Genomic DNA, 13,662 nt, shown 5'->3' with positions numbered 1-13,662 from the left:
TTAGCCAAGATTAATCACAACAGAATAGCACAGATAAATTGAACTAAAAGCAAATTACAGAATCTCCTTAACTTGTATAAAACAAAAATTGGGAGTATCTAGCTCTCATCATGTAACTTGAATGAAATATGTATTTTAACTTAAAAATAAAGTGTTAACAGCTCAAATTCTAACATTTATGACAACAGAAGCACATATTTAAATTTGCTCTTCAATTATCCATTAACCTGTTTTTTTCAGATTGATTCAAATACCATCTGTAGTAATTCCTCCAAGAAAAACATCCAGCACTCACATATACCCCTGGACTCCAAATAGTAAATGCAATAAAGCCTTTTTCAACCCTCCCCTAACTGCTGACTTTTAATGAATTATTTCCAAGATTCTACTCTAAAGATGAAACAAGTTAAAGCTATCAGCTGGTTACCAAAGCATTTCTGAGCAAACAATTCACTCAAATATTTACTGAACACCTACCAGTCCTGTTCTGTGTCCTGGAGTGACAAGACAGAACCCATCCCTGTTCTCATGGAGTGTAAATTCCAGAGGTGAATAAAATAAACAAACAAAAAGAAACAACGATCAAGCCTATTTGAGAGAGGGAGAGAGAGAGTTTAAGTGTTATGAGGAAAATGCGAGGGTCTTGCAACTGGAAAAGGCTAAGGAGTGAGCAGCATTTCAGTGGGACCTCTCAGGTGGTGGCACTGGAATTGAAATCTAAATGACATAAAAGAATTAGCCATATGACAATCTCAGGGCAAAGCCTGAGGCAGAGAGCAAAGCAATTAAAGCACTGAGACAGGAACAAGCTTGTTCAGTGGGAGTGGAGCTGGTATGGCTGGCACAGTGAACAAGGGGAAGAAGGGTAATGTGAAATAGGATGAGCCTTTTGAGGTGGTCACAGAGCAGATTATGTGGTGGGGGGTTCCTCACAAGCTAAGGAAGGACTTTTGGATTTCACACTGTGACGAAAAACCCATATAATATGGAATAGGGAAGGAAACCCACATTTAGTGAGCATCTTTTACAATGCCAAAGTAAATGGCATATAGGAATGTTTCCACTATGTATTCTATAAAACAATAGATGCATTTGTGTAAACTATACTATGTGCATTTAATCATATTTATCAAAAGTTATTTGTATGCTGTTACGATAAAAAAAAGTCACTTTTCTTGTTACTACAGTCTCACTTATAGGAAGTCTCCTCTACGTTGATTTGTCAGACCAAATGAACCAACCAGTTATCTACTACAGAACATACATGAGTCATCTAGAGGAAAATGCAAGAAGGGCAAATGAGACTAGATGAAATAAGGCAGTTATTCATGAGTATAGGACCCAAAAAAGGCAGCAAAACAAGTAGAGAAGCACCAAATTAGAAAACATACCCACATTCAAAAAGCAGAGGGTCCATGGATACAAAAGAATAAATTATCTACTTAAATAAAAAATACTCTTCTATAGACAAGTAAACAAAGGGTAAAAAACACAAAAGCTTCTAAAGTAAATTTTCTGTTCTTTTCATTTCATAATACCCTGCCTGTTTTAACAACACTCAAAGAAAAGTAAAAATATTACCTTTTAAATGCACCACCCTTGGTAACTTTTTAAATCTGTTGATGAATTATAAAACACTTATAAATACAAATATTAAAGTATTACTGAAATCACTGTGTCAAGCATTGTACCAGATGCTTAAGGATAAAAACGGGTGAAACACAACTGTTCTCAAAGAAGGCTTAGACAGGAGTCAACAAATAACTCAGTCACAAAGAGGTCTGTGCTAGCAGCAGATGATTAGTGGTCACAGGCCAGGATGTCAACTTAAGAGTGTCACAGAAAGAAGCTTAATCCTCAATCAGATGGTGTAACTTCATTCAGCCAAAATGTTGTGGAACGTCAGTTTTTAAACAGTATAAGACAATCTATACAAACTTCTTCTCTAATTAAACAGAAACATCTTAGTATGACGGTTCTTCTTTTGTTACTATTCTTTATGTGGAGCATGCAGGGTTCTTAATCCAGAGCTATTGGCAGATTACTCCTCCAAAAATATCTTATATTCACATTTATTAGCAATCAAATGTCCTCATTCTTGTATCTTACTTTGAATGCACACTTTAGGGGATTAGAACTTCAGAATCCTAATAGAGCCTCAGAAAACTACCTAAAGAAATTAACACCAATAACTGTGACTTACCTATGCTGTACCATTCAGAATGATGATTTGATTCTAATTTTGAGTACTGATAAAATTTAAGAGAATTATAACTCTACACTACTTAAGCCACTATTTTTTAAATTTGGTAAATGAAATTTTCAATTCAGAAGTTTATAAAAGCATGTTTTTAAGTGAAAGATTATAAAAAATGACTGTACTGGCTATTAAAGCAATTATTTCCTTAAAACTTCAGTATTTTTGCACATATAAATATCCTGTTATGTCATATACACATCTCAGTGAAAGTCCAAGTCCAACTCTACATAACTTGCAACACACATATTTAAAATTGCTGAGCCAGGGGCTCCTGGGTGGCTTAGTCGGTTAAGCATCCGACTTTCGCTTAGGTCATGATCTCNCATGCCTAATTTTATGACCTCTTTAAATAGAACTCCTAAACTAACAGCTCTGGGGCACCTGGTTGGCTCAGTCGGCTTAGTGTCGACTGAGTCTTGATTTTGGCTCAGGTCATGACTCCAGTGTCTTGAGATGGAGCCTCGTGTCAGGCTCAGGCTCTGTGCTGAGTGTGGGGCCTGCTTAAGATTCTCTCTCTCTCTGGGGCGCCTGGGTGGCTTAGTCGGTTAAGCGTCCGACTTTCGCTCAGGTCATAATCTCGCGGTTCGTGGGTTCGGGCCCCGCGTCGGGCTCTGTGCTGACTGCCAGCTCAGAGCCTGGAGCCTGTTTCAGTCTGTGACTCCCTCTCTCTCTGACCCTCCCCTGCTCACGCTGTCTCTCTCCCTCTCCTAGAAACAAATAAAACATTAAAAAAAATAAATAAAATAAAATTGCTGACCCATACAAGCAGCATCCACTGGGGAGCCAGAGAAGAGTGTTTTATTTCTCAGAGACCAGAGAAAAGGAGTGGAGAGTCCATTCCGGAAAGCAAAAAGACTATTTTCTTAAGAAAAGCAGTAACTTATTTTTTCTTAAAATATCAAGAGGTGACCAAAAATATTTAAAAATTACTGTAAAACAACATATAGGGATGCCTGGATGGCTCGGTCAGTAGAGCATCCAACTCTTGGTTTCAGCTCAGGTCATGATCTCAGAATTCCTTGATCCCACGATCGGCTCTGCAATGACAGCACAGAGCCTGCTCTGGATTCTCTACCCCTCCCCCGCTCATGCTGTCTGTCTCTCTCAAAATAAACGTTAAAAAAAGAAAAAAATATATATATATGAGGCATAACAAAGGTACACAGTACACATTCTCTTTATATTTTTTCAAGTTTTATTTTTATTTAAGTAATCTTCACACCCAACACAGGGCTGGAACTCAAGACCCTTAGATCAAGTCATATGTTCCTCCAACTGAGGCAGCCAGGCGCCCCCCACATTCTCATTTTTGGGTGAGCCACAAAAGCTCAGTCGCGAAATGCAGTCGTAGCCCTCTGAATTGGGAATTCTGGCCATCCAGTTCTCTGCAGTTCCCAGAGGAAGCCCTGACATGTTTACAGGGGGAGCGTCACTTTCCTGCCTCTCTCTACAGCTGTTACTGCTGCACTTAACAAAGCCACCAAATAGTAGGGAGAATTACTTCCCATGTGTCACGTCCTATGGTAACTGCTTTACATAGATTCACATTTGAATCCACACAAGTGCCCTATGAGGCATGTATTAATTACTCCTGATTTCCATTTTTTTAGAGTGGAAACAAATGGAATGATTACATAACTTTCCGGAGGCATACAACTAATAAGTAGGGGTGAGAAACCAGGTACATCAGGCTTCAGAAACGGAGCTCTTCGCCACAGTGACACACTACAGTTAAGAGTTAACTGCCTAAGATCAGACACATACCCCGCCTAGCTCTCTTATCACTAAAGAGAGGCACTGCTCTCAGGGAAGCAGGTCACACTGTCAAGTCACAGTGAAGCAGAATTACAGGTACAAAAACAGGTGCCACCTTTCTCTGAGACCTTCCAGCTTAAGCTGAAAAATGAGGAGCACAACTAGAAGACCCTTTAAACTCAGCAGCCAGTGAACAATTACAAGTGACACCAACTTATACATACATCTTAATTCCCAAGTTGTGGCAGGATCCATGTAATATCAAAACCTACAGTTCCACAAATCCCATTATACCAAGAACTATCACAACTATTAAAAATCAACTACTAAACTGAGAAATAGAAATTTCACCTGATGTCCAAACCCTCAAGAAACGCCTTTGAAATCAGACAACACCTACATACATCTGTTCAACCAATATCTCTTTCTATAATACTTGCACTGAGTTAATTTCTAATTATCAACCTTGGATAAGACTTGAAAATCACCACGTCACTATTACTAAATAGTTCAAGTGGTCCACTGACCCAATCATGGAACAGACCAACGCTTTTTAATCATACTCAGCATCTCTAACTTTGCCAACAAATCTGAGAAATTAAGTGTTTGAAGAAATATACACAATTCCAGCTCTTCAAGAACTGTCTGAAAAGGACACGAAAAATTAAATTTTCCCTGTTCTTCTGACTGTCCAAATTGAAAAAAAAAATAGAAAGATTAAGAATTCTTAACTGGATGCCTTGATTTTTCACAATCAATACTTTTTTTAAAAATGGTAGTAATACTAACAGCAAGATTCTAACAGTCCAAGAGGTTATACAAGCTTCTTTCACATCTGACCACATGATCTCCCGATCCCAACCTCACCCCCTAAAATCACTGTTACTAGTCTCTGGTGTATCTATCTGCAGTCTCCCTAAACACACAAAACAAACATAAATGCACACAACTCATCAATTCTCCTATCATGTCTGTGTCCTCCTTTACCACCCATCTCCCCCTTTGCAAGCTAAGATGGCAGCAGACTACGACAACCTCTGCCTCTGTTTTGTCACTTAAATTTATCTTTGAGAACCTGTAAATACTAACAAGAAAGTTTTAAACATTAATTCTAAGCAAATCTGTAAAGGAACACTTCACACAAAACATCTCTCACCAGATGTTAAAACTGGTAGCCTCTGCTAGCAGGACAAAAGGAAGGCCAAGGTCAAAGAAGTAATACCCCAACCATAAGGCCATGTTAGTTTTCACAGAATAGGAAAACTAGTTCCTTGACACAGTAACAGGCTGCAATCCTAACCTCAGTCTAGGATCTCACAAAGGTACGCGATTTACTAAAAAGGACAGTGAAAGATGATTTAAAGAAAACCCATCACTTTAGTGGGAGAAAATTTAAGTAAAAAAAGGTGCCTAAGAACTATATTACTGCTACAAATAGCATCTTAAAATCCACGCATATATGATAAATTCTATCCCATAAAAGAACAATTACACAGAAAAAAAGACATTAAGGAAATTCATTCATGATCTATTTCCATTACCTTATTTCAGAAACCCAAAGCAGATGACCCAATTGCCTTATACTGTGAGTTAATGACATCTGATAGCCGAAAAATAGAAATGGAACAAAATTAGTATACACTCTACCCAATTAGCTTGTTCAAATTAAGAGGAAAGCATAAAACACCTCTCCCTAACCCATAAACTGTATTCTATTAGCAGTTGAAGGTAACTAACAAAATATACTATTACTGTAACTTCTCTGGAGGGGTTTGCTTATGCTAATGCCAAATGCTTTCTATTATTCTATATAAGGCTATAGATTTTTAGCCTTTACTCTGAATTAAACAAATTTTCCACGTAGACCTCGCTCAAAAAATTACATAAATGACAGAATCTCCAGATTTTAGGACAGGAATTGACTATACAAGTATTGCTCGAAAGGATGAACTAGCTTTACATAATACTTCATATGAACCTAAGTTGCATTTCTAAAAACTAAATGATTTATCCATGTAACTATGGCTTTGCAAAAAATGATAAAAATTCATTTGCCTAATACTGAATCCATATTAAAATACTACTCCTCATTACAATGGGTACATAATAACAACAAAAAAGCAAACATAAACTTAACAATGGATTATCTCATTACAATATCCTATCACACAACGTGCTGGAAAGGACACAATGAAAAAAAGAAAACCACGGATACCACCTTTGAACTCAGACAAAGTTAGTTATCAAGAAGTACACAGACACCTAGTTCCTAAAAAGTAAAAATTATTCACTACTTTTAAGGTATTTAAAAATTTTTAACACCTCATTAAAAAAGAAGAAAATAAAAGTTTGAGAGTCCAGACTACAATTTTAAATGATAAACAATTATTCTATTAAGATCCTGGAAGGACCATCTCTGACCCTTGCTTTCCATGTTCTCCTCTGTTCTGCCTCATGAAAGAAACTTACAATAGCTTAAGAGGAAAACAGATGGCAAACTCCTTAGTTTTTAAGTTCACTACCTATTCTTCCTCATTTATTCTTCAAAGTGTTCATTTCACATAAATCTTTCTTTAATCCAGACACTCTTTGTATTTACTGAAATTTAATTGTTGATCTTTCAACATGACCTCTGCAGTTTGTATTAATTTAAAGAATATAAGCTCTTAGAAAGCAGGGTGACAAGCAACTCATTTTGTTTGGTACAAATAAAATCATGCTGAAAAGCTCATACTTTAAATATTAAAAAATTCCAAATAATGTAATATCAAATTAGTTGCATTGGAAGAAATCACCCAGGTTGTGAAGAACTAACATGGCACATAACCTTACCATAAAAACCTACTGAAGAGACAGTTATGATAACTTTCTTCTGGTAGACTGAAGCCACTTACGCTATATAATAAACACACTCTATACTGAAATGTTAATACCTTCACAGTAATGACTCAAATGAGACTCCAATGTGGTCAAGATGCTGTCACACAGAGCTAAAAACACAATTTTAGGCACACTACAGAGAAAATAAAAGCCACACAGATTTAAAAAATAAAGTTCAAAATCTTAAGTTTCCTTCTAACTGGCACAAATACAACCAAATAAAGCCAATGGAGTGTGACAGGATTCTCAACTAGACTAGGTTCCTCACCAACATCATGACTACAATTCCAGGACTAAGATTTTTTTTCTCCTCCTTGTCAACACTAGTAGCATTAAAATTCAAGTTAACAGTTAAGTGCTGCTACAGTACACCTAAACTTTGAAGGCCTAATTCAAACAAAAGCTTCTGCCACATCAACAGTAGTACAGGACACATCACTGCATATTTTACCATGGGCCCTTGCAGAAACAATCCATTGTAACATGAAGATGCTATGGTACATAAATAACGAATTCTGCTAATATCAGAAGAAAAAAAGGCCCTTTCCTTCAAGAAATATAACTTGTAGTTGGGGCTATGAGACACAAACGTATGAAATAATGAATAATTACGAAGGTTGTGATAGTCATTAAACACAAATATTATCTCACTAAGGAAATATCCTGAGTCAAGATGGCCAGAAAAAGCTTCAGGGAAGGTGGACTGAAACTAGACTATAAAAAGGACAAAGGAAAGGAAGAGCCTGAGTAGAAGCAGAGGAGTCATGAGTGTGGCAAAACTGCAGTATCTGATAGGCAGGCCAAAATCAGTTTGGGGGAAGATAGGAAAATATAGCTGAATAGGTAAAATAGAGCCTTAAAAGCCAAACTGAAGCTTATGAACCCTATCCAGTTGGCAAAGGGAAGCCATTATGGGTTCTCCAGCAAAGGAACTGACATGATGAAACCGGTATTTTAAATAAATTACACTCCCAAGTAGTTACAGAAGACAGAATGGAGAAGAAAGGCTGATCAGAGAAAACTACTAGAAAATTAATGCAATAATCCGGACCTAAAACCATTCATTCAGTCTTTCATTCATTCACTGTGACGCCGTAGACTGCTAGCTAAGAACACTGGCATACAATCACACTGGGCCTAAACCCCTCTGTGTGCCCCTTACTACCGAGCCTTGGCTTCCTAACTTAAAATCACAGTATCAACCACTCAGATTGTCAAAGTCCCTGTCAAAGCAGCTGTGTGGTCTTGACACATAAATTCTATTAGTAGTTAACATCACTGCTGAATTAAAAATAGTAAAAATGGGAAGTGAAAATAAGACAATGCTTAAGAGATATTTCAGAGCAAGAGAACTTCCAAATAGAATCGTCTTGACAGCAGCTGAAAATATGGAACAAGAACACAGGTGAAAGGTCAAGGCTGCAGAAAACAATGATCTACTTAAAGCCATCACGCCAATCTAAAAAGGAGATCCTAGGTACTGCCAGACCCAGCCCTGAAAAACGAAATTCCTTTTTTTAAAGAGTTGGAAAATGTTTCAAATGGTGGGAGATTTAAAAAGTCCAACCCCAAGTAACAAAAGAACAGCAACAAAAGTCATGCAAAAGACCCAACACCGAACACTGGGGGCACCTCCGCGACTCAAACATCTGGCTCTTGATTTCAGCTCAGGTCATGATCCCAGGGTCAGGAGATGGAGTCCCAAGTCTACCTGTCACTGAGTGTGGAGACTGCTTAAGATTCTCTCTCTTCCTCTACCCCTCCCCAGCTTGGGTGCACATGCACACACCCTCATTCTCAAATAAAAAACAACAACAACAACAAAACAGCACTAGCACTGTCACTACACAATGTAGCTTAACACTGTTCCTAGTTTTAAAATCAAATCTCATTCTTCAAGGTTAAGTGTTTAATCACAACTTGAAGAGCAAATACATTAAGTTTATTTCAAGTATTTTATCAGGAAATAAAACTACCAAATATTTTCTATGGCATGCCCCCACTAAAATAAAAAACAAAGAAAATGTAATACAAAGAAGCAAACTTCAAATCCAAACCCAACATCGTCTTCAATAGCTTACATTTCCATGATACTTGTATGTCAAGTACTAATCTCAACACCTTACACATACAATTCTCTCAATCTTCTCAACTTCAGAGAAGTGGACAGTCCCCATGACGCAGAAGAGGAAACAACCAAAGAGACACTTACTCCCCTAAGGTTTCATAGATAGTAAGGAGATGGAGCCAGAGTTTGAACCAAGGCAGTTCGCCTCAAGGACCCGATGGACCACTATGCTACACAAAAAGACAACATGACATTCTTACACAAGTTTTGAGGAATACGTACTCTGAGGATGAGGATAGACATACCCTTATTTGCTTTTCCTTAATTTTAGGCATGGAACCATATCTTCTTTTTTCTACTGGCAGTACTTGGAAAGGCTACTTCACTGCTGTCCACCTTAAGGCAGGAAATACAGCAGTTTGCAAGAAGACTGCATTTTATTAAATGGTTCTAGAAAGTTAAACACAATGATGTAGGATTCCTAAGAATTTCATTTATCCATGCGATTACTTAACCCAGTTACTAGAGATGCACAACTATAGAATTACAAATGTGATTACAAACACTAATTTTTTCCTGGGACATCTACTGACAAACTGACAAAACAGCTGGAAAAATTTGGCACAGCTACGTTCATCTAGAAAGAGCACAGACTAGGACTTAATTTGCACCCCAATGCATCATCTGATCATTCTGTGGCGTTGGACAAGGGAATTAACTTTGCACCTCTCTATTTCAACATCTGCAGAGTCCAGTACTACCGACTTTATAGGATTAGCCAGAGGTATACAGGACACAGAAAGCACCTCACACCTTTCCTAGAGCATAACCCAAGCAAAGTCTCCTTCCTCTGGCTCTTCATAACAGGGCAATTATTCATACTCTTACGGAGTCTAATCCCATAGGTGTTGGAGAGCAAACCTCTCCAGCATCAGTTTTTTGTTTTTTTTTTTTTTTTAAAATTCAAGTTTCTGTTGGTGATACAACAGGAGCTACAACCATGGTGGTCTCCAAACTGCACCATACTCTTACTAATTCTCTACTACACAGCCCTGGGTCCTAACCCCTCGATACTATGGGGATATATAAAGGTCTCGGTGTTAGCTGGTTTCTTTTTTTTGCATTTCAGTGACATACTACAAATGTTATTTGTGAAATAAGTCAAATTCACATATATTAGAAAAATACAGTTCCCCAGTGCCAGTATTTCTGCCATCTCTCTCCCCCTGACTGTCATTCACATTCCTCTCAATTCTTATATAAAAGACACAGGAATGAAATAAACCCAACAAGTTATTTCTACTAACTTCCTCAAAATGCATCAAGTCAAATTCTTGGTAGTAATACTGTTGGGGTAAATCGTAGAACTCCTCTGTCAGCTACTCAGCTAACAAGGTTGTACTTAAACTCCATCACTATAGATATGAACAGATGTATTTATTCAACAAGTTGCCGTTCCAAAGGTTCATTAGTTCCATCTCTTTCTATCAGTAATCCCTATATTTATATTAAGCTTTTGCCCTTTCTGCTTATTACCTTGAAAGGCTCTCAGGAAGTAGTTACTTATTTTCCAGGTAGGCAGGTATGATGATAATGATAAACCTTAATTAGATGTTGAGAGCGCGAATAACAAAAAAAATTTGTGGACACATGTAAAAAGTTATTAGAATGTCTAACACTTCTTTGAGGTAACCAAGGCAAAAATACAACCTTCACGAGGGGCCATTCCATATACCACATACGTTTCCCAAATTAATAACTAAAGCTGGTATATGCAAGAAAAGCATTTTATAAACTGATGGTGAGCTCTGCCACAATGTTTAAGTCATCAACAAGTCCATTATTTAAGTTCTGTAACAATAAGGAAAACTTTTTCCACTTACATATGGTTTTCATCCTCATTTAGTGTACTGTTTTGCCCTATAGGTCTCATTCTAACTACTCAATAGCAAAAAGTAGTAATTTGTGGATTTAATGGTTGTGGTCACATAGATCACACAATGCATTATAGCAACACAGGAAAAAAAAAATCATATTCCAAACAGGCAGAAATACCACAATTTCAGAGCAAAAAGTATAAACATGAATCTCACACCTAACCAATCGTAGGCATATTTTCTTTCTGCCACTCCTCCTTCACAGGTAAAGGCTAACTATTTCTAGAACCCTCAAAGATGATTTCTGAAACTTGCTTGCCATGAACTCCCATGATACAACCCAACATACACACTGTCTTCATGGAGACAAAGCTGCCCTATTTCCCTAGACTGCAAACTTATTAAAATGGTGAGAACATACACTCCCAGGAAATAAGGATTACTAACATACACCAATGTAGCATGGGTTTTATTTCACAAAAATGAACCACACTGAGAAACCCAAAAAGTCGTTGGCTGTATCTTCAATGTGTAATTAGTATATTTATAATAAAAACACCACAAGGGCCTTATACTATCCAATATGATAAAGGAGTCTTTGGGAAAAATGGAAGAGAAAAATCATTACTTAATTACATGGGGGGAAGGGGGCAAGCAATTCAGACTAGAAACAACCCATCATTTCACCCACCATATTTTATTAACGATCAGCATAAGGTTCTTATTTGGAAAACAAGGAAGCCAACAGTAAACTTCCCTAAGTCAACTGTAAATAACATAGGTACTACAACTCTTCACCTTAGAGCCTGCATAGTCCAATATTTTAAGTAAACTCCAGACACTGAGAAAATCCAGTTTTTAACTAGACTCCAGCACTTGTCGTTTGTAATCACCAAATTATTTTAGAGACTGTTAATGAGGTAACTTAGTAATAGGAGCATTCTTTAAGAGCCATTTCAACCGAAATTTTTACATGAAACACCATTTTCACAACCTAAATTTAATCTCGGTTGCCACTGCAAAGTGATGCCCCTTTCAGCAAATTAAGAACTTCCAAAAATACTGAACATGTTAACACATGCATGGTTTCCCTAGAGCTGCCATTTAAGATTAATAATTTCACTTGAATAAAAAGTCCGCTTCTGTTAAAAAAAAAAAAAAAAATGACATCGGTTGCAAAGAGGAAGTTACCGAGAAACCACCCTCACAACGTGGCCTTTACACTGTCAGAAAATAATGTGACTTTGTGCCACCCAAAACTTACCAGGAAGCTGGCAATAACTTTGCCAATTCTACACTTCTGAACCCAACTTCAAAGAGGCTCTAACAAATAACCTCCTTAAGACGATAAAAGGCACTAAGTTACAAATAAACACGTCCGGGAGTGCGGCCCCGCGGCCGCGCGCCCCTCCCCCCTCCGGCGCCCCCGCCCGGGACGCGCGGCCCCAACAGCCGCCCGCAGCCCCCAGCACGCCGGCCCGGGTCGCCGCGCCTGCACCGGGGACGCGCCTGGGGAAGGGAGCAGATTTCCATTGCTAACAGAATAACGTGCACCGAAAAGATCCCTCTCCTCTGCTAAAAATAGGCTATAAAAGAGTCGGCCTCATGATGGCTCCTTGATTCAATTTGCTGCAAATTCTTTCCTGAAAGCCTCCCCCCACATACACATACATACACACACACACACACACACACACACACACACAAAGGGGGTGTAAATGCACGAAGGGTGGAAGCGGGGGAGAAGGCCGAGGTGCACATTTTCGGGGACAACAAAATAAGGGTGAGGATCCCCGATATCAGGAAAGGGTAGGGGGTGGGCAGGCACGTGAGCATTTCAAAGAAGCCCGAGAGGAAAAGGGGGGGATGGGGCACCCTAAATGCCTTCCCTGCCTTCCCCTCCCCCACCAAAACCCCAGCTCCCCAAAGGGCCAAGTTGAAAAATGCATGTTCCACTGGCGCCCATCCCCCCGCGGCCCGGCGCCCCCCGGCCGCCTCCGCCCGCGCCCCCCGCCCCGGCCCGCAGCCGCCCCCACCCCGGGGTCCGGCCCCCAGCGCTTACCTGGAAACGGTGGCCTCCGACGCCGCTCCCCCCTCCCGGGAATGGAGGCACAAGGAAATTCCCCTCCTCGCCGCCGCCGCCGCCGCCTCCAACCACCCCCAAAATAACCCCTCCGGGGGGTGAGAGGCAATTATAACCCCGGCGAGCGGAGGGCGCGGGGGATGGGCGCCGGGCGGGAGGGGGCGGGGAGCGCGGCGCGGGTCCCCAGGTGGCGAGCGGAGGTGCTCCCGCCGCGGGGGGAGGGGCGGGGGCGCACGCGGCCGGCGGCGGGGGGGAGGCGGCGCGCGGGGGAAGGGCGCGAGCGGGGAGAGGAATTGAGGCAGAAGGTAAAAGCTGTTACTAAGGGAAAGAGCCAAACGGTTCGGAGCAGCCAACGGCTCAGACACTCAACACTGGGGAGAGAGGAATGGGGACCAGCCAGGCACAAATGAGCTCGCGAGGCCCGCGGCGGCGGCGGCCGCGCAGCAAAACAAACCCGAGCGGCCTGCGCCGGGCGGGCGCGCGGGGGAGGGGCCGGCGGGGGAGGGGCGCCGCGGACTGGGGGGGGCGGGGGAGGAGGCGGCGGCGGCGCGGCAGGGGGGGGGCCTCCGCCGGCCTCGCTCCTCCAGCTCCCGCCCGCCCTGGCGGCGCAGGGGGCTGGACGAGTGCGGCGCAGCCTTTTAAAAATAAAGACCCGCAGGCGCTGCGAGGCGCCGCCGGGGCACTGGCCGCCCCGCCCCCACCGCCGCGCTCTGTCGGGTGCGGGGCGGCCTGGGTGTTG

The 13,662-nt window shown here is 40.8% G+C and overlaps 1 protein-coding gene across 1 annotated transcript in view; it reads right to left on the bottom strand.

The window, feature by feature from the left end:
• LOC120220111 (F-box-like/WD repeat-containing protein TBL1XR1) overlaps positions 1-13,329 on the bottom strand; it is a 179,136-nt gene extending 165,807 nt beyond the window's left edge. Inside the window, exon 1 of the mRNA XM_039217109.1 lies at positions 12,903-13,329. The gene's annotated coding sequence lies outside the window, so the exon portion shown is untranslated. The remainder of the gene's footprint in view (positions 1-12,902) is intronic.
• Between the last annotated feature and the right edge of the window lie 333 nt (positions 13,330-13,662).

Source organism: Hyaena hyaena, unplaced genomic scaffold (assembly GCF_003009895.1).
Source record: "Hyaena hyaena isolate Hyena2069 unplaced genomic scaffold, ASM300989v1 scaffold_671, whole genome shotgun sequence".
Taxonomy (NCBI): domain Eukaryota; kingdom Metazoa; phylum Chordata; class Mammalia; order Carnivora; family Hyaenidae; genus Hyaena; species Hyaena hyaena.
The sequence above is the reverse complement of the archived record's forward strand: the minus strand, read 5'-3'. Positions and strand labels throughout refer to the sequence as shown.